Below are 21271 nucleotides of genomic sequence, written 5' to 3'. Positions count from 1 at the left end.
TCTTCTAGAATTCCATATTGCTTGGCAGATTTTCAACAGCATTTCAATTCCAGCACCGTCTGTAGCTTTCAAGACTTCTGCACTTATTCCATCAGGTCCACACGCTTTTCCAGTTCTCAGCATTTTCAAAGCCATTTCTACTTCATCTCGGAGGATGTCAGGTTCAGGATCTGACTGCTTGTCTATCTTCACTTGGTCTTGTGCATTACATTGTTCACTGTATAGATCCTGGCAGTATAATCTCCATGTTTCCAGAACATTCTCTATATCCACAACATCATCCCCCTTTGAGTTCTGTATTCCAGGAATATGGCTTGAATTCTCGAGTGATTATTCTAATTTTGTCAAAAAGATCCTTGCTGTGGTTTTGATTTGCATGGTTTTCAATCTCAAAACAAATGTTACTAAGGAAATTATACTTATCTCTTCTACAAGAAGACTGAATCCTTCTGTTATATAACAGGTGAGTCAGAGACCCCTATTTTTTCGGAATGATGCAGCCTGCAGTTAATAACCCAAGGATCTGACTGCTTGTCTATCTTCTGCTGCTACTATCCTAGCATTCGATAAAAAGTTCATATGTACGTTCAAGGCATCAAACACCCGCATTCGTTGATGACAAGCCAGCAGTAAGAAGGTAATAATGAATGATCGCATGGAACTGTGCTACTAAGTTTGAAGTGAATGTTACTTCTCTGTGAGCGTGCTAGTTAACGGCCAACAATGTATTTCGTGTTCGGAGATTCAAACTCAGAATTGACAAAATATTTTAATGCTTTTTTTTTTCAATCCCACTGGAGCCGCTGTAACTCTTCCATGGCTGCATATTTGGTAGACCTTAAAAGGGCTGATTATAGAGGAAGCTGCTCTTACAGCCGGTAGCGCGATGGAAGTATGGATCAACATCCAATTCCTTAGCCCACACTTAACTAAGTAACGAAGCTAGTGTTCAAATTGGCTGCTTTGTAGGTTTTTCTCAATTGAATAATGTAATTGCTTGTTCGTTATCACTGGAGCATTCCGAGCAGGAGGTTGCCTTCCAACGGACATACTTTTACGGAGGCGTCGTTTAACCCGCAGTAGTCTTTGTCTTCGCCCAGAAAGTCGTTCTTGGTATAAGCATCGTGCTTCCCAAGCATACCAATAGTGTAACATATCTACGAAATAACCCGAACTAATAGTGGTTGACTAAACGAAAGCTATGACTTGAATGTGCAAAGAGGTTTGCCTTGGTAGAAACACCACGGTGTATTGAAGAACCATGCCTCTTCTGATCCCACCTGATTAAAGTTTGGAGCTTTTATTTGGTTGTGAGCCAGGCTTCTGTCTCAGTGTTTTTTTTTAATGTTCTGGCCTCGAATTCATAGGTCATATTGTTAATGTCCATTTTAGGTAATGTTTCTCACGCTGTATTCACGTTCTATTCTATGTCTATCATATCTCATCCACCAGACGGAAGCATGACTCCAATTTTGCGAATAGTTTTATTTTCTTCTTTCTTACCGCTGTTTTTGTATTCTTTGGGGATTTTGTTGTGGCCTTCTTCGTGGAAAAAATGGAGGTCCTAATCTCCAGCATCACATTCTTGTGCTACTACTTCATACTTTTGTCGTTTCAATTCTTAAGAAATGGGGCTAGTCACTGTTGATCGCCTGTTTGGGGCCTTGTTTCGTCGGCGGTTGACGGCTCATACAATGGCTGTACGCCTCTGCATTCGGGAGACGGGACAGGGCCGGATCTCACGGCTGGCCCCAACCGTTGGCTGTCCTGAGAATGGTTTTCTATTCTCCTGCACTAAGGCAAATGCCGAGACATTTTCTAGTATGGGCCACGGCCGCCAAACCTCTCGCCTAATCCACACATCTCTTTCTCCGATACAAATCTCCTGGCCTGAGAGACGGCGTATCCGTCTAGGATGCCCGCCTCCCTCTTCAGGGGATGAATGAAAACATTTAGTAGTAGCAGCAGATAGAGATATATAATTATTGCTTGTGTTCTTCTCGCCGGCTTTATGGCGTAGTTCCATAACTTTCGGACGTGTTTTGATTGGAACCGTTTAAAGCCTCGTATAATTTAGATTTAGATTCATACTTTCGAATCGGGCTAGACATTTCTGCATTTCCTTGCTGTATGCAATTGTGATGTGCTTTGTCTAGCTTGGATTCTCTCTCTGTAATGAGACGACATGCGATTTATTTCTGTGCGTGTTTGTGTGTGTGTGTGTGTGTGTGTGTTGGAGCGCTTTGTTTTGGTCTTATTTCGTTCTGAGCCCCTGGGATTTTTTCGTATTTGCTGTAAATGGCCCCGTTCTGAGAAATTTTTCTGTTGCGTGCCTTGATTGAGGCCATTACGATATTCTTCGAGGCTAAATACAGGAGATAATGTATTGGTTTGATGTGTGAAATGGTGAAATATGCGATGCTGCCTTATGGTTATACGTATGTTTTCGAGGAAGATTTGGTTACATGCTCTGAGTCTTGGGGCAGCCGCAATACTGTATTCCTTGCGTCTGAGAGAACAAGTTCGATTCCTTGTACGGGTCGTCTGTTGGCATGCTTTCTTTCTGTGTGGTGGCTCCTGGATGTGAATGAGATTGTGTGGGTGGAAACTCACATGGATTTTCTCACTCCGAGGAGAATATATGGTTTTAATTTAGCTGCTTCTTCTACACTGCCCCAAGGACTTTGTTCAGTGGCATCAGGGCTTAATTTGTGCATGCTGAGGGGTTGCTGAGTTAGTGATTCATTTGTCACGGATATTGCGATCATATGGCGCTCAGTAGGCCTGTCCGTGGGCACTCTGTTTTGACTCTGCAAGCAGTAACTTTGCTGATGTTAGAGGTGAGCAGTGTTTGCAACATTCATTCTAGGGCATAACTATGCCCCGACAACGAGTACATGCTCTTGTTGAACACCTGCAGCCATTTGAACGGGGAAGCTGGATGGACGTATCGATGGTTTGCTGCACATGTTCGGCCCAGTGTATCGGTGGTGTGTCGTTGCAGTGGTCTGTGGAAGATTTCCACACCCGTAGACCAGGCTCCGGACGGCCGCATAGTACAGATTCACGTCAAGATCGACGCATTGTGCGAGCAACGGTGGCCGACCGACCGAACATCATCCAGAAAAATATCCGGTCACATGTTGCTGGTGCTGTGTTACCAACGACCATTGAGAACTGCCTGCTTGCAGCAGGGTTAGAATAACGTGTACCTCTGGCCAGGCTACCACTGACACCATGACACCGTCAAGCACGGTTACTCTGGTGTCATGAAAGAGTCGACTGGAAAGGGGAATGGCGCTCTGTTGTGTCCAGTGACAAGATTAGGTTCTGTTTGTATGCACGTGCTGGACGTACACATGTACGGCGTAGACATTCGCCCACGACTCCCAGGTTCTAATTTTAGCTTCCCACTGTTTTATAATATTATCAATATACACGTTGGCATGCGTGAAACTTCTATATCTGTTAACTCATTTGAAAGTCATTATTAATTCTTCTTCTTTTCCTACCGCTTTTCCCACACCTGTGGGGTTGCGGGTGCGAACTGCGGCGCACATGTGGATTTGACCCTGTTTTACGGCCGGATGCCCTTCCTGACGCCAACCCTACATGGAGGGATGTAATTACTATTACGAGTTTCTGTGGTGATTGATAGTGTAGTGTGTTGTGTGAATATGAAGAGGAGAGTGTTGAGATGGACACAAACACCCAGTCCCCGAGCCAGAAGAATTAATCAGAAGTGATTAAAATCCCCGACCCAGCCGGGAATCGAACCCGGGACCCTCTGAACCGAAGGCCAGTACGCTGACCAATACAGCCAACGAGTCGGACGAAAGTCATTATTAATTACAGTATATATTTTGATTCGTCATACAACATTTTGTATATATTAATGACTGAAATATTTATTTAAAGTCCGGCTCCATGACTAAATGGTTAGCGTGCTGGCCTTTGGTCACACGGGTCCCGGGTTCGATTCCCGGCAGGGTCGGGAATTTTAACCGTAATTGGTTAATTTCGCTGGCACTGGAACTGGGTGTATGTGTCGTCTTCATCATCATTTCATCCTCATCACGACGCGCAGGTCGCCTATGGGTGTCAAAAGACCTGCATCTGGCGAGCCGAACTTGTCCTACGACACTCCCGGCACTAAAAGCCATACGTCATTTCATTTCATTTTTTATTTACAAAAGTAAATTAATTGTTCCATCGCCCTAAACTGTGAAGAACTTGTACTTCTATATTTCGAGAAGATGCTATTTTTATATAACTTGTCGTCAACCTCATTCTGTGCAAAAACTTGTTTTTAATATTTTTCCATCTATCGGACATTTCCTTTCCTTCATTAATTACCATCAGCTACCTTGGTTTAACTTAACCTATGCCACAATTGTCCATCAGAACTTTGGCCTTCCAAGGCGGCTGCTACCCCACATGTTGGCGTACAGACACTGGAATGACACAAAGTCATCGTGACTGTGTCCTGATGCGTATTGCTAGGCATTTTTACCGGGATTGTCCTGAATTACTCGGTCGAAAACTGAGCATAACAGGGCTATACGATTTTTCAAATTAAATTCAATTGCGTTTCTCCATCATTTGTTTCCAACTAAAAAAGTATTATTTTAAGATCCATTACTCTTTCTTCGTTATATAAGTTCATTCTTTAAATTATTCAAATAAATGTACCAGTACAAGAGACGTATTAATGCAAGTTATTTTTTCTTTTCTAGTGGCTTTACGTCGCACAGACACAGATAGGTCTTACGGCGACGATGGGACAGGAAAGGACTAGGAGTGGGAAGGAAGCAGCCGTGGCCTTAATTAAGGTACAGCCCCAGCATTTGCCTGGTGTGAAAATGGAAAACCACGGAAAACCATATTCAGGGCTGCCGACAGTGGGGTTCGAACCTACTATCTCCCGAATACTGGATACTGGCCGCACTTAAGCGACTGCAGCTATCGAGCTCGGTCCTTAATGCAAGTTATCAAACAATCTTATCAAACACATACAGCGTTCTTCAGTGTAATATACCAAACAAATAGATGCGTGGTTAGGTCACATAGCTGTCAACTTGCATTCGGGAGATAATGGGTTTGAACCCCACTGTTGGCAGCCCTGAAAGTGGTTTTCCGTGGTTTCATATTTCCACACCATGCAAATGGTGGGGCTGTACTTTAATTATGGCTACGCTCTCTTCCTTCTCATTCCTAGCGCTTTCATATCCCATCGTCATACTAAGACCTATCTGTTTCGGTGTGGCGTAAAACGAATGTGTCATAATAATAATAATAATAATAATAATAATAATAATAATAATAATAATAATAATTAATAAGAATAATACATTTTAACAATCGAATCTCTAAAACCAAACTTCACCTTATTTATATAAACTTAGGAACTATTCCCTCTGAAATTAGAGACGTTACTGGGTATATCATTTTGAAAGGAAAATCAATAGGCCTACTATAAATTGGCCTTGCACAATATTAGATTTCTGATGAACGTTATTAAATCTGAATTACCATCATTGAAGTGAAATCAAATGATCACTCACGAAGTGGTTACACTTATTGTAGAGTACCAAGCCATTGTACAAGTGAGGACCTCTTTATTCCCACATTTGCGGACAATAACCCAACACAACCGTATCGGCAAAACTTTTAAGCGCATTTTCATCACGATAGTAACCAGCTGTGTGGATGATTTCATAATCACATGAATGGCATATCTAACGCACAGCACAATTGTTAAAGCGGTGTCGTGGATAATTGGAAGGTATGGATATGGTGAGGTGAAATTAATGAGGATATGACGAACAGCAAGAGTCGAAACAATGTATAAAATTGTTTGAAAAATAAAGATTTCCACTTGGAGACTAGAAATTGATTCATCTTCTTCTAGGCCGTCGTATATTCTGTCTTCCAATAATATGGTGAAAGAATGCATGTCACGACTCTTGCCTGATGCCATGGAAATTTTCCTATTCAAGCTTCCATACTACTTTTAAGAAAATCATAAAACCCACTGCCATACAAGAACAATGTTTACATCGACAGACATGTAGATCTACAAGCTTGTTTATTTTCGATAATAATAATAATAATAATAATAATAATAATAATAATAATAATAATAATAATAATAATAATAATAATAATAATAATAATAATAACAATAATAATAATAATAAATTCATAATAAAATTATAATAATAATTAATAATAATTATAAATGTAATGTATTATAATAATGATAATGTTCCTTTAAAATTTAAGTCACGTCAAGATAAATTGGGTAATAGTTTATAAAGACGACAGTAAAGGCAATGGGCAATGTTTATCTCCATAGGCTACACGTGTTTAGTTCGATCAGTTCTTGAAAGTTCTCCAGACTCAGGCTGTAACAGTGCACATATGATAGGCTGTTCCAAACTTACCATACCACGTACAACCTCACTGGATACTGGCCGCACTTAGATTTGGAGTCATGGACTTTTAAATTCATGCGTGGTATTATTTTCAAAATCCGGTAAGTAGTTCACGAGGTAATGGAATACTTGATTAGTCAGCCGCGGCCCACCCTGAAAGAATCAGTAACCAGGCGACCAAGGTACACGCTACGTATGTATCGTGAACCTGTTGCCATATAGTGACCCGTCGTTTACTCGCAGATAGGTATTCGCTCTAATGCGATTGTAAATACACATAACAATGTATTTTAAAACATTTAACGTAAGCTTTTCGTTACATGTTATAACTCGCTCTCTCCTCTTCCAAGACATATCCATGTTTCTATGCTTCTCCGTGTATCGATAACGTTTTCCTGCTTTGATTTAAGTCCATTGTAAAGTTATGATGAGTTGCAATCAAAGAACAGGAAACACGAAGGAAACAGATCACAAAGTTACCTTCTTGTTTTGTTTTTTTGCTATTGGCTTTACGTCGCACCGACACAGATAGGTCTTACAGCGACGATTGGTCAGGAAAGAGCTAGGAGTGGGAAGGAAGCGGCCGTGGCCTTAATTAAGGTACAGCCCCAGCATTTGCCTGGTGTGAAAATGGGAAACCATGGAAAACCATCTTCAAGGCTGCCGACGGTGGGGTTCAAACCCACTATCTCCCGAATACTGGATACTTGAAGCATTTCAGCGACTGCAGCTATCGTGCTCGGTTACATTTACCTTACAGGAAAATGAAAGTCAGATTATTTGCAAAGTTTTGAAGTCTGTTCGTGGTGCTCAACTCGACAGAAATATAGGGTCAATGCATAAGTTCGTGCGGTATTCTTTTGGGTTGGCAACAATGTGGCGTGAAGGGATTGTTTATCTTTATTCCGTTGTTTTAACTGAGTTTGGAGTTTCTGTGTTGTGAAATACAGGTTTTCTTGATTGTAAACGTCTTATTTGTGTATATTTCAGACAAAAGGGTATGGAATGTCAAGTTGAGAAAAGTGAGCATTTCCGACACATTTTACTCTTTGAGTTGATTTTTTTGCCATTTGCTTTACGTCGCACCGACACAGACATGTCTTATGGCGACGATGGGATAGGAAAGGCCTAGGAAGTGGAAGGAAGCGGCCGTGGCCTTAATTAAGGTACAGCCCCGGCATTTGCCTGGTGTGAAAATGGGAAACCATGGAAAACCATCTTCAGGGCTGCCGACAGTGGGGCTCGAACCCACTATCTCCCGATTACTGGATACTGGCCGCACTTAAGCGACTGCAGCTATCGAGTTCGGTACTCCTTGAGTTTAACCGAGGATCCAGTGCAGCAGGAGCTGCGAGAACAATTTGTGAAGTGTACGGGAATGAAGCAATTGCTGAAAGAACAGCACAAAAATGATTTTCACGCTTTCTAGTGGGACGGTTTGACTTGTCTGATGATCCAAGTTCTGGAAGACATTCAGATTTTGACGAAAATCGCTCGAATCAGCCGGTTCTTGAAAATCCTCGTCAAACAACGCGGTAAATGGTGCAAATTTTTTAATGTGATCAGTCAACTATTGTACGCCCTTTGCATTCGATGGGTAAGGTACAAAAATTGGGTATATGGGTACCACATGTGCTAAGTGATAGTAGCAAAGATCAACGAGTAAACAACTGTTCGTCATTGCTTGCCCGGCACCGGTTGGGTTGTGATAGGCGCGAAGCATTCCTTTCGAACATTGTCACCGATGACGAGAAATGGTGCCTGTATATCAACATGAAGAAGAGGAAAGAGTGACTCTGCCCATAAAAAAAAGCAATTCCCCGTGCCAAGGATAGTGCCCATCTATAGAAAATCATATTGTGTGTTTGGTGGAGCAAAGATGGCATTCTTCACCATGAACTCCTTCCGAAAAACGCAACGATCACCTCTGCTGTGTATAGTGACCAACTAAGACGACTTGCCGTTGCTATTGACAAGAAAAGACAAAGGCAACAACCAGTCTTATTGCTCCATGATTACGCTCGTCCGCGTACAGCGCAATTGACCAAAGGTGTGATTCCTGAGCTTTGCTGGGAACCTCTTCCTCATCCCCGTCCTTGCTCTCTCAGATTTCCATCTTTTCCGTTCTCTTTCTAACCACATTCAGGGGCAAGTGTTTCCTGACGAAGCTTCTCTTGACCAATGGCTAACAGATTTATTCCAGTCAAAACCAAAACAGTTCTACAGTGAGGCATTGAATTGCTACCTGAACGTTGGCAGAAGGTCCTAGAGAGTGAAGGTGAATACATCACTGAGTGTTTGTGATTGTGAGTTACAGTGTGTCACAGTGAGAATAAAATAAAATAAAATTTTAAAAAATAAGAATCGCACGATCTTCTGCATCGAACCAATATATTAAAGGATATCAGGGTTACGAGACCCTTGCAGAATTTATTTATTGTATTCAATATTTTCTTTGAGATTCTGAATTGAGAGGCGAGCATCTATTCATCTATTCTATTCAGTTCTTGTGCAAACATATTTCTCGAAACAATCCCTCACATTCTTTTATTTCAACTTATTTGCAATATACCCTTTGCCGTATTTCATGCTTCAGTTCTTTCTTTCTTCCTTCTTATCACTTTGACTCTTATAACAACCCAATACCAGCAGTTTTGTGTGCACTCGTAGAATATGGAGACAAATGGAATCGAATACTATCGCCAATAACACTTGAAAAAATATGGTCAACATAGCAACGGAAATGCAGGTATTAGAAGTTTTTGTTGGCACTCGTTTCCTGGACGAACTTCAAGCTTGTGTGTTTGTGATTTTACCGGGCCTGTTGGCCGTGAAGATGGTTTGCCGTGCTTTCCTATTTTCACACAAGGCAAATGCTGGGGCTGTACCTTAATTAAGGCCACGGCCGCTTCCTTCCATTCCTCGGTCTTTCCTGTCCCATCGTAGCCCTAAGACCTATCTGTGTCTGTGCGACGTAAAAAAAAAAAAAAAAAGCAAAATAGAAAAAAAATGTTTTCCATTCTTTGCTCGCCGAAGCTCGAAGAATATTAGAGACCTAAAATAGCAAAAGTATTATATTTGAATTGAAATTCATTTTTATGTAGTTTTTTAACGATGTTAGTTTTTTTCATATTGATATACTGTACTTCATGTCCGAATGCTTGGCTGAATGGTGAGCGCTGAGGCATTCGATTCCCGGTTGAGTGAGGTATTTCAATCGCATCCAGTAAATTCTTCTAACTCGAGAACTGGGTGTTTGTGATTATTTCGACACACTACTTGTCAAATACATATAACACAACACAATAAAATACAACACAAACCAACCATCATAGAAACACGTAAAAATCAATACAACCCTCCGTATAGGATTGATGTCGGGAAGGGCATCCAGCCGTAGAACAGGGTCGATTATAACTTAATGCCCAAAATAGTTCGCCCCGGCGACCCTACCGGGAAGGGTGAAAGGTAAAAGGGTGAAACCCGGTGCCGGCACGTAGCCTACTTCTATCGAATAGCCCCAACGATTCTGCTCAAGGCTTAACGTCGCCATTCGACGGACGAATTATCATCAAACAGACTCATATGCCCTCACTCCATATGAGCACTGATGATATGTTTGGAATTTAATCCAGGCTTTTGGAACGCAATCTAGTGATTAGAAGTTGTATACCACTACCTCCCCTACCCTGCCGGCCAACATTCTGATGGTGAAAATATTTTCGACCAACGGGACTCCAACCGGCTAACCACGGTGTCAGACCGTTTGGACTTCAACGCCTTAACGATCATGCCCACCAGGCGGGCTCTTCAAATTATAGATAAATAAATAAATAAATAAATAAATAAATAATTTAATCTATTCTAAATCTATTTCAAAGTTATCAAGAGTGTTGCAAACACATGGAAGTGCATAGGGCGTTTGACCACAAGGTCTCATATCTAGCATGAAACAACAACAACTCACTATAATGTAGTCTGACAGCCGGGATGCAAATTTCTGTGTGGTAACACAATGTCGCCGTCAGCAAGTCAGAAGTGACCCCTACCGCGGCGGAGATAATCAAATTATAAAGCTAAGAATGTTAATCAACTCATTACCATGCAACCGCAAAAAAGCATGCGGAGAAGAAAGGACAATGCAATGAGCTGTCTGCATTGAAACACAGCAGATCCTTGATTAATGGAGCTTGGAGCCTGCTGATGGCTGGCGATTGATGGTCAGGAGGTGTCGGGGGTAACACCACGTTATACATCTCACATTGACAAGCTGAGGAGGTCACGGACACTGAAGAGACTGCAGTAGGAAACACTCTTCCACGTGTGAGGGGGATGAGTAGGGGTGGAGGGGTATTCGTCTTATCTTGAAGAGAATGTACCAGATTCAATCGTGTGCATATTTGATCAGATGTGAGATTTTGTTTCATTTCTGTACTGTTGATGAATTGTTGTTGCTAATTTTGTTATTATTACATTTATGGGTATTTGGACTTTGTGGTGTCCGGCTCCATGGCTAAATGGTTAGCGTGCTGGCCTTTGGTCACAGGGGTCCCTAGTTCGATTCCCGGCGAGGTCGGGAATTTTAACCATCATTGGTTAATTTCCCTGGCACGGGGGCTGGGTGTATGTGTCGTCTGCATTACCATTTCCTCCTCACTACGACACGCAGGTCGCCTATGGGCATCAAATCAAAAGACCTGCATCCGGCGAGCCGAACCCGTCCTGGGATCTCCCGGCATTAAAAGCCATATGCCATTTCATGTGGACTTTCTGGTGATCAACCTGATATTCTTACGTGTCTTCCCATGATATTCCCCTTTTCCTAGATATTTACGGAGTGATAGGAGTTTCGAACCCAGTGCGCTATGTACAGTAAAAATATTATTGGAATATTTTTTCCAGCAGACGACCATTTTACAGACTGTTCCAGAGGACCTGAGTGTTTGCAGTAATGTTTCTAGCTAAGGGAGACTTGCTGCTATTCCTGACGGTCACCGTGCAATGTGTGTTGGTAGTCACCCATCCAAGGGACACCGCCGTAAATGTTGCTTAACTGTGATTTAATTTATTTGTTGGTATGGTGTTAGACAATTGTTTACGAGTTTGAAGTGGCATTTAGCGAATAGGTCTTTGGAATGTGTGGTATTCGTTGTTAATACCAGTGCATTTTACTAAGTAGTCACTCATTCACGACGTGTCAAATGTGGATGTTGATTAACCGTATTTGTCAAATTTTGAAGTACATGCAGGCTGTATATCAGTTTATATTGTGGAGGCACCCAAAAGCCTGTGTCTAGTTTTTATTTGTGTTATTGTAGTGTCGAACCTTTAACTATACCCGTTGGCAGTGGTGATAGGGAAAGAAAGGAGAGAAAGTAAAAAAAGTTTAATTAGTTTGACGTAGTTTAGTAAGTTTAAGTGGAAGTGCGTCCTAGGTTAGGATACATTTTGATGTAGTCGTCTCACAGCAAGCAAATTCTTGTGTCATTTTCTCATTAATTTAATTTTTGCGCATATTTTTTATTTATTTATTGCCTTGTTTTATATGGCGGGACTCAGGCTATGAAGCCTGCTATTCTGTCCGACCATACATACACCTACATAAAGAGTTAAATATACACTAAATTATCTGCAGTTTAATATCTTAAGGTATCAATTAAATGTTTTAATTAGCCTAATAACTCAGCTATGATCTAATCCTACTATGTTATAAGAAATTATTATTATTCATTAACCAGGTTTGACAGAGTTTCTTATTTCAGCAGGTAGGGAATTCCAAATTCGGCTGGCGGCGACTATAAATGATCTACTGTAGCCAGTTGAGCGGTGAATGGGAATGATTAGTACTGCGCTGGATGATGATCTGGTAGGAATACTAGAAGGTGATGCTAGGTAATGGAATTGTGTGGCAAGGTATTCAGGTGTGTTAAGGTTCAGTATACGATGTAACAAGGAAAGAGTGTGTAAATTTCGTCGCTCTCTTAAGCGTAGCCATGAAAGCCTACCAAATGCGGGAGAAATATGGCTAAACCTTGGTATATCTGAAATAAATCGAACGCATGCGTTATGTGCCTTTTGGAGCTTGATGGAAAGTGAGGCTTTCAGGTTACTGTATACTACGTCACAGTAGTCGAATATTGGCATTACCATACTTTGGATAAGCAGTTTTCTCACATTACAGTGGTGACTATTCTCCTACGTGTACTTGAATCTAGTGAAGGCCGGGACTAGAATAAAAATAATCGTGACATTAGAAGTAATTCACATGAATATCCAACGTTTTAACTTGTCACATATGTCAATTTAGTCAACAATATGCCTATTTAATGTAAGATCCTTCAATAATATTAAAATTGGCAGTTCAGTCCCATCTAGTTTCGTTATCCTGCATATTATACTTGTGTACACTAAAGTTTACATTAAACCAGTAGTCTCAAGAAATTTATTTGTGTCAATGAACCAGCGTCCAGTGCATGTTGTTGAACACAGAGCAATGAAGAGTTTGGAAAAGGCAGCAGGGTTTTATCTATACTAACAAACTGCAAAATGTAGCGATGATAAAGGTAGGTATGAAAATTACAATTTATTTGAATTAAGCAGGTACTTCTAGGCACTATATAAACTTAACTCTTACTAGAGGACCTTATTCTTCCTAAGAACCCTAGAAAAATTGAATATTTCCAAATCTCACGGAGGGAATTGACCTGAGAATGGCAGGATGTAACACAAATGTTGTTATATGTTTATAATTAAAACTGCAGTTTATTTTGGATTCAGTGAGGGCCTGTGACAGATATTATTAGCTCAAGGGGCATACTGTATGTGTACGTGTGTGCATGTGTGTGTGTGTGTGTGTACCTATGTATTCATGAGACAGACAGACTACGAGGTGAGAGGTGCACTCTAATGCTAGATAATGTTATACATTCAGTCCAGAAGAGCTCGAACTGGTATGTGTTAGTAAATATTTGGAGCTAGACTCGGATATATGCTATGGCACTCGGGATAGCTAAAGAGTGTAACAGTGATCTACGATCGATCAGTTTAAACTTATTTATTTATCTCCCCATCAGTCCTTAGTAAGTCAAACCATGGCTTACTGCAATACGGGAATCAAGATGTTTCTTTTGTAGGCACTTATGCTGCTATTAACATCATGAAATGGTTCAGGACGACTGAAAAATACAAAACATGTGCGTAAGTTGGATACAAACGTGCTATAGAATTTGAATTTCAAATTCACATTCAAATATTCGTATTTATGCGATCCATCGTCCTCTGATGCAATAATGAACTGACCACTCTTACAGAGACATTTAATTCAAATGACTTCATAACATTTTCTAAATATTTCTTTTCCAGGAATTTCATTATAAATTAATGAATGTCCCTTCCGACACAATAGTCGTACACGAACGATGTAAAAAACAATGCCACGAGATGAAATAATTGAAATACCAGCGAATTGAAAACATAGCTTTCCTGGAAATAATTAACATATACCAGTATTTGCTCAGAAATATTTTAAATATTAAATGATAACAAAAATACCCAGTTGAACAGAAATAACTTGTAAAAATTAATAATGACTCGAGCTTCTCTTCAAATGGTCATGATATTTAAGTGAAAATGAGCTCAAAATTTGACCGTTGATGGGACTAAAACCAAAATCTCCGCTCCCCGGATGGGTGCATTAACCATTACACTAAAACCGCCCGCTTTCGAACGAGACACACTTAGCTCTTTAATGATGAGACATCTACTGGGCAACGACTGGATTATAGCGAAACCACTTGATGATATTCATTTCTAGTCCGTTTTAAAAATAATAACAATATATCGGTTCATAATAACGATGATGAGAGACCTTCACTCAATTGCCTGAGGGGCATCCTTACTAGAAACCACCGACTTAAGAATGAAAAAGAAAGTCTGGAGATCCCTAAGATCGGTTTCCATGTGAGATTGCATGTAACACCATAATAATGATGATCCAGTCCCCATAACACGAGCTCTGGACTCTTGGTGTAATTAAGGCAGTCCAATCTGTATGTGCCACACAGTGGTTGTACGGCATGGACCCTTAATTGAATCGATGTGACCTGTGACTATGTCATGGACTGACATCTAACTTACGTTAAAGGCGTTGTGGATGATGACCGCAAGTAAAGTGATGCTATACGGGCAGACAGCCCTAATCTAAGCCGCTGTGGTTTAATTAACTCCGCTACAATCCTGTATTTGAGACTAAATCTGTGGCATCATTTAGATCTAGCCTCTTTAGATCGTTAGAACCTTATGCTGTCCATCGTCGTCTTGGCCTTTCTCTACTTCTCTTGCCCTCCACGACCGAATCCTTTATTCTCCTAGGTAACCTGTCCTCCATTTGCCTCACATGACCCACAACACCGAAACCGGTTTGAGAGTACAGCTTCATCAATCGAATTCACCCCTTACTTAGCCTTTATACCCTCATGCAGAGTACATTCCTGCCATTGTTCCCACTTGTTTGCACCAGCGATCATTCTCGCTACTTTCATGTCTGTTACTTGTAACTTATAGATAATATATCATGATTCCATCCAGCTTTCACTCCCCTAAAGCAAAGTTGGTTTGAAAACAGACCGCTTTAAAGATAGCTGACTTCTTTCTTACAGAATACTGTTAATCGCAACAGCGAGCTCTCTGCTTTACTGCTCCTTGATTCAATCGCAATTACTACACTACCATCTTGGGAGAATACACATCCAAAATACTTGAAATAATATACCTGTTCCAGCTTTGTATTCCCAACCTGATATAAAATACATTTAAGTTTCTTATCTGCTGAGATCACTTTTTTGCTTTTTTGCATGTTGCTTTACGTCGCACCGACACAGATAGGTTTTATGGCGACGACGGGACAGGAAAAAGCTAGGAGTGGGAAGGAAGCGGACGTGGCCTTAATTAAGGTACAGCCCCAGCATTTGCCTTGTGTGAAAATGGGAAACCACCGAAACCTATCTTCAGGGCTGCTGACAGTGGGGTTCGAACCCACTATCTCCAGAATACTGAATACTGGCCGAACTTAAGCGACTGCAGCTATGGAGCTCGGTTGAGATCACTTTAGTTTCGGAAATACTGATTTTCATACCATACTCATTGCACCTATTTACAAGCTCTAAGACATTAGACATCAGGCTTTCATCACAATCTGCCATTACTACCAAATCTTCCGCATAGGTCAAACTGCTTACTCCATTTCCACCTAACTGAATCCCTCCCTGCCACTTTATACCTTTCAGCAGATAATCCATGTAAACTACGAATAACAAAGGCGAAAGATTACTGCCTTGGCTAACCCCTGCAAGTTCCTTGAACCAAGAACTAATTCTACCATTAATTCTCATTGCCCAATCGTCAACATACATACATTTCATTGATTTTAATAATCTACCCTTAATCCAGAACATCTTCTCCCTCGGTTCTCTGTCACATGCTTTCTCTAGGTCTACGGGGCATAAACGTAACTGTCTATTACCCTCTCAGCATTTTTCAGTTACCTGAAACAGAACAAATAAATCCGTAGCCGAACAGCTCATTATGACGTTGGAATGCGAAGACGACTTTTTGGCAGATACTGGAGTACCAGGTAGTAGTGACATCTTCATCCATAATACGTACTTGCCTTCCGTGACCGGGTCCACCACTTCTCGTATTATACAGCACCTCAATTGGTTTCACGAAGCTGAGGGAACCCTATTCCAACCTTCAGTCCAGAATTAAAATCCCATATCATACATCCGTGTGAAAGGCAAATACGCTACACGAAACCCTACACCCCTACATCGCGTGGTTGGCTTACCTTGTACGCAACTGTCTTTATCACTTGTATCCTCCAACTCATCTCCTCCGAACTGTATTAATCATATTGTATTGTTAGCTTCGTCCCATTTCCAAATCCGCCTTTCTATGGTTTCAGAGATTTCTTCTTCCATTCGATTTTAGACATTTAAGGACAACGGAAAGTAACTCTGTGCATTTGACCCTTCTTCTTTTTTTGGCTTCCAATAATTCTTCATCCTTTCTCTTGCTGTTTCCTCCTGTCTTGTATCCAAATGTTATTACCTTTTCTTTTCTCCTTCTCCTACGAACCCTTGAAATGTTCTATCCATCTTCTGAAAGTGATGCTGGTTATTCCAATCTCTGTCATACCTTTTCTTACTCCACGGATCAACTGGTTACCATTCTTTCTCTTGTAAACACGGCTGAACACTCGTTTTGTCAATCTGCTGTTATCCATCCTCATTATGTTACCTAAAAGTTATTCCCCTCTTTGTGATTGTGCCTGACATCCTTTCATTTTCTTCGGCCTTGTATAGATCTTTATCCCTCTTATGTCTAAACTCTCCTTCCTTCGTTTACAATAGTCCCCAGATTTTCCTCAATATTTTCCTTCCTTCTTCCCTATCTCTTCTACTTCACTGATTTTCATAGAGAATGCGTATTCAGTGCTTACAGACTCTGGTTTAATTACTGTGTTGAAGGGCTCCATAGCTAAACTGTTAGCGTGCTGGTCACAAGGGTTCCGGGTTCGATTCCCGGCAGGGTAGGTAATTTTAGCCATAATTGGTTAATTCCCCTGGCACGAGGAGTGGGTGTATGTGTCGTCTTCATCATCATTTCATCCTCATCACGACGCGCAGGTCACCTATGGGAGTCAAATCAAAAGGCCTGCATCTGGCGAGCTGAAGTCCTCGGACACATCCTGGCAATAAAAGCCATACGCCATTTCATGTCTACTGTGTTGTATTATTTTATTTTACTTTTCCTTCAGATACTCATTTTATTGTAGGTATCTTTAGTCAGTTGACATGCTAGTTTCAGTTTTCTTGCTCTTGATCTGTTTGCGTGAACTCCAAATTCCTCTAGCATGTTTAGTAGTGAAATTCTGTCTACTGAATCGTAAGCCTTTTTGAAGTCGACAAAAACCATGACATAGTGGGTATACCTTCCCCTGTCAGCGGCTCGTCGAGACGTACTCACTTCCTTGCTTTCTGTAACCCTTTGCTGTTCCGTATGTTTTGTATTATTGCTGATCTTGATTTGATCTCTTCCTTCCGGTATAAAAGAAAGGCAAATATTGGGTTAATATTCAAACATATTGACAGATGCACAAAGTCTTTAAAATGTCTACAGCAACTCTATTTTGCTATTTGCTTTACGTCGCACCGACACAGATATGTCTTATGGCGACGATGGGTTGGGAAATTCCTAGGAATTGAAAGGAAGCGGCCGTGGCCTTAATTAAGGTACAGCCCCGGCATTTGCCTGGTATGAAAATGGAAAACCACGGAAAACCATCTTCAGGGCTGCCGACAGTGGGACTCGAACCCACTATCTCCCGATGATTGGATACTGGCCGCACTTAAGCGACTGCAGGTATCGAGCTCGGTCTAAAGCAACTCTGTTTACAGTTTACAGAGATTTTTCTTTTTGCTATTTGCTTTACGTCGCACCGACATATATAGGTTTTTATGGCGACGGTGGGATAGGATAGGCCTGGGAATGGGAAGGAAGCCCTCAACTAGGGTACAGCCCCAGCATTTTCTGGTTTGAAAATGGTAAACCACGGAAAACCGTCTTTAGAGCTGCCAACGGTGGGGTTCGAACCCACTATCTCCCAGATGCAAGCACACAGTTGCGCGCCCTAACCACACGGCCAATTCGCCAGGCACACAAGGTTAATTCTGGCTCTTGGACGACTTTCAAGAGACTGCACTGATATTTTCCTTATTCTTCTCTGTATCGGGAAAAGGTACAGTATAAAACAAAAATTCGTCATGAGCTGTTTTCGTGTACAACTACTGTAAATGTGAGGGAGATATATCGAGTTTCATGCTTTAGGCCTCTTGTGAAGCAGCCCCTCCTGCTGAAATCGATTGAACAACCTATAGTTAACACCCGGCTGTACCTTATTCTAACCTGAAGTTCGTAATATGCTTACACTCCAGGGTCGGTTTTTCCCTCGGACTCTGCGAGGGATCCCACCTCTACCGCCTCAAGGGCAGTGTCCTGGAGCTTCAGACTCTGGGTCGGGGATACAACTGGGGAGGATGACCAGTACCTCGCCCAGGCGGCCTCACCTGCTATGCTGAACAGGGGCCTTGTGGGGGGATGGGAAGTTTGGAAGGGATATACAAGGAAGAGGGAAGGAAGCGGCCGTGGCCTTATGTTAGGTACCATCCCGGCATTTGCCTGGAGGAGAAGTGGGAAACCATGGAAAACCACTTCCAGGATGGTTGAGGAGGGAATCGAACCCACCTCTACTCAGTTGACCTCCCGAGGCTGAGTGGACCCCGTTCCAGCCCTCATACCACTTTTCAAATTTCGTGGCAGAGCCGGGAATCGAACCCGGACCTCTGGGGGTGGCAGCTAATCACACTAACCACTACACCACAGAGGCGGACCTAACCTGAAGTACCAAGTATAATTAAAATTCACGCAACCATTTCCCCATGATGCTGTTGCAGACATAGATTGAACTCGGCACAGGCCATTAAAATGACGTCAGTGTATTCTTGTCAGAATACGATATGAACCGACTGGAATGTAGTAGTTAACCTTCATCCACTCGCGCAGACAGCAGATTGGCCACATTTTTGTATTATGACGCACATTTCTCACCTTATCGCTAGCCGGAGTTCGATTTTAGCCCGTTCACCATTTCAGTACAATCCGCAAGCTGACGCTGAAGGCCATACTGCCGTCTTGCGAGCGGAAGCGACAACTATTTTTCCATCCTCCAACAGAAGATGTAAGTAAATTTATTTACTTATTTTTGCTAGTATTTCGGAATTAAATTCATCTGTACTGTGGCATAAAGTTTTTCCCGTTTATTTTTTCTTTGAAGTATATCTTCTTTTACTCTGCCAGAAAATACTAACGATGAGTTTACTGACCTAGTTACCCACTCTTTTGTTCAGGGCTCAACGATACAGCGATTCTGAAGATAATATTCGAACTGGGGAAGGAAGAAGAGGAAGTAATAGTTCTAGGTTTGTATTGTTATTTAAAAAGAAACAATGTAAAAAATGTAACTACATAGCCTTAAACGTCTTTTTCATTTTATATATATATAAACCTATTTTGTGTGAAATAATGAAAAAAATATTTTTTTTGCTATTTGCTTTACGTCGCACTGACACAGATGTCTTATGGCGACGAGGGGATAGGAAAGGCCTAGGAGTTGGAAGGAAGCGGCCGTGGCCTTAATTATGGTACAGCCCCGGCATTTGCCTGGTGTGAAAATGGGAAACCACTGAAAACCATCTTCAATGCTGCCGACAGTGGGGTTCGAACCTACTATCTCCCGATTACTGGATATTGGCCGCACTTAAGCGACGAGGTAAGAAGAAATAAATTCATCTTAAAGATTACTGCGGTGAACGTAATAAATATTTCTGTGAATTAATTAATAAATATTTTTGGTCAAAACTGTGCTTATGAAGTTTTATTAGAATTGCAGTCCTGATTATTTGAAGCGGTGCGGGTGAAATGGAGAAAATTTAATGTGAATGATCAAATATGATGGGCGGCAGAGCGAGCCAGGCCGTGCAAGCGGATGAAGGTTAAAGGTTGAAATGTTCGATGAAATGAAAAAGAGCAATTTTTCTCAGTTTTTACGAACAATGCTACGCTGGCTTTCTGACATTGCCAAGTTCCAGAGCTGGAATGATCCAGCAACAGACAGCGGTGAATATTGCTCTGCCGCTATCCGTTAAGCGAGTATGCTCTCTATTCTTAACAGAGCCTCATATTAGGAATCGAATAGTTGGAATACTATGATGAACGAGTGTATCAATTTTCATAACATGGTCATATGAACCTGAGGAATGGCATGCTACTATCTACCGGAGACGAATGGCAACAGAAGAGACAAAGCATATCACAACAAACAGAAGTCAATGTAATAGGCCTATTATTTTTGATCACTTTTAAGGTCTTTCGATATTATAGCCCTTCACATTTATTTTTCTTCCGACTCTGTATTCTATACCTTTCCTGATTCCCTCTCCTCTTATTCTACAATTCCATTCGTTCCTTCACGTTTTTTTCTTATTTTGACAGTCATCTTCACAATTTTTCTTGTCGATATGGGCTGTTAACTATTCTGTTTTAAACCTCAAGACAATCACGACAAAACCCACAACCATCACCAAAGAACAATATCCACAAATTAGCGATACTCGGCGATTACATGAACTAATCAACAACAGTCTAAATTCATGAATGTCTGTATTACCATAGCCGGTACGGTAAAATAGTAAGGCATAAATGATCGGAAACTGTATTTTTTAATAACTTTTGTTAATTAGTATTTATAGACAGAATCAATAATGACAAATATATTTGAGAATTACACGTTTCTTGCTATTTGCTTTACGTCGCACCAACACAGATATGTCTTTTGGTGACGATGGGATAGGAAAAGCCCATGAATTGGAAGGAAGCGGCCGTGGTCTTAATAAAGGTACAGCCCCAGCATTTGCCTGGTGTGAACATGGGAAACCACGGAAAACCATCTTCAGGGCTGTCGACAGTGGGGTTCGAACCCACTATCTCCCGATTACTGGATACTGGCCGCACTTAAGCGACTGCAGCTATCGAGCTCAGTGAATTACATTTTAGTCCTTCCCATAAACTAATATTTCACCCAGCGTTAATATATTTTTTTTGCTATTGGCTTTACGTCGCACCGACACAGATAGGTCTTATGCGACGATGGGACAGGAAAGGGCTAGGACTGGGAAGGAAGCGGCCGTGGCCTTAATTAAGGTACAGCCCCAGAATTT

Source organism: Anabrus simplex, chromosome 1 (assembly GCF_040414725.1).
Source record: "Anabrus simplex isolate iqAnaSimp1 chromosome 1, ASM4041472v1, whole genome shotgun sequence".
In the NCBI taxonomy this organism is placed as follows: Eukaryota; Metazoa; Arthropoda; class Insecta; order Orthoptera; family Tettigoniidae; genus Anabrus; species Anabrus simplex.
Note: the sequence above shows the minus strand (reverse complement) of the source record.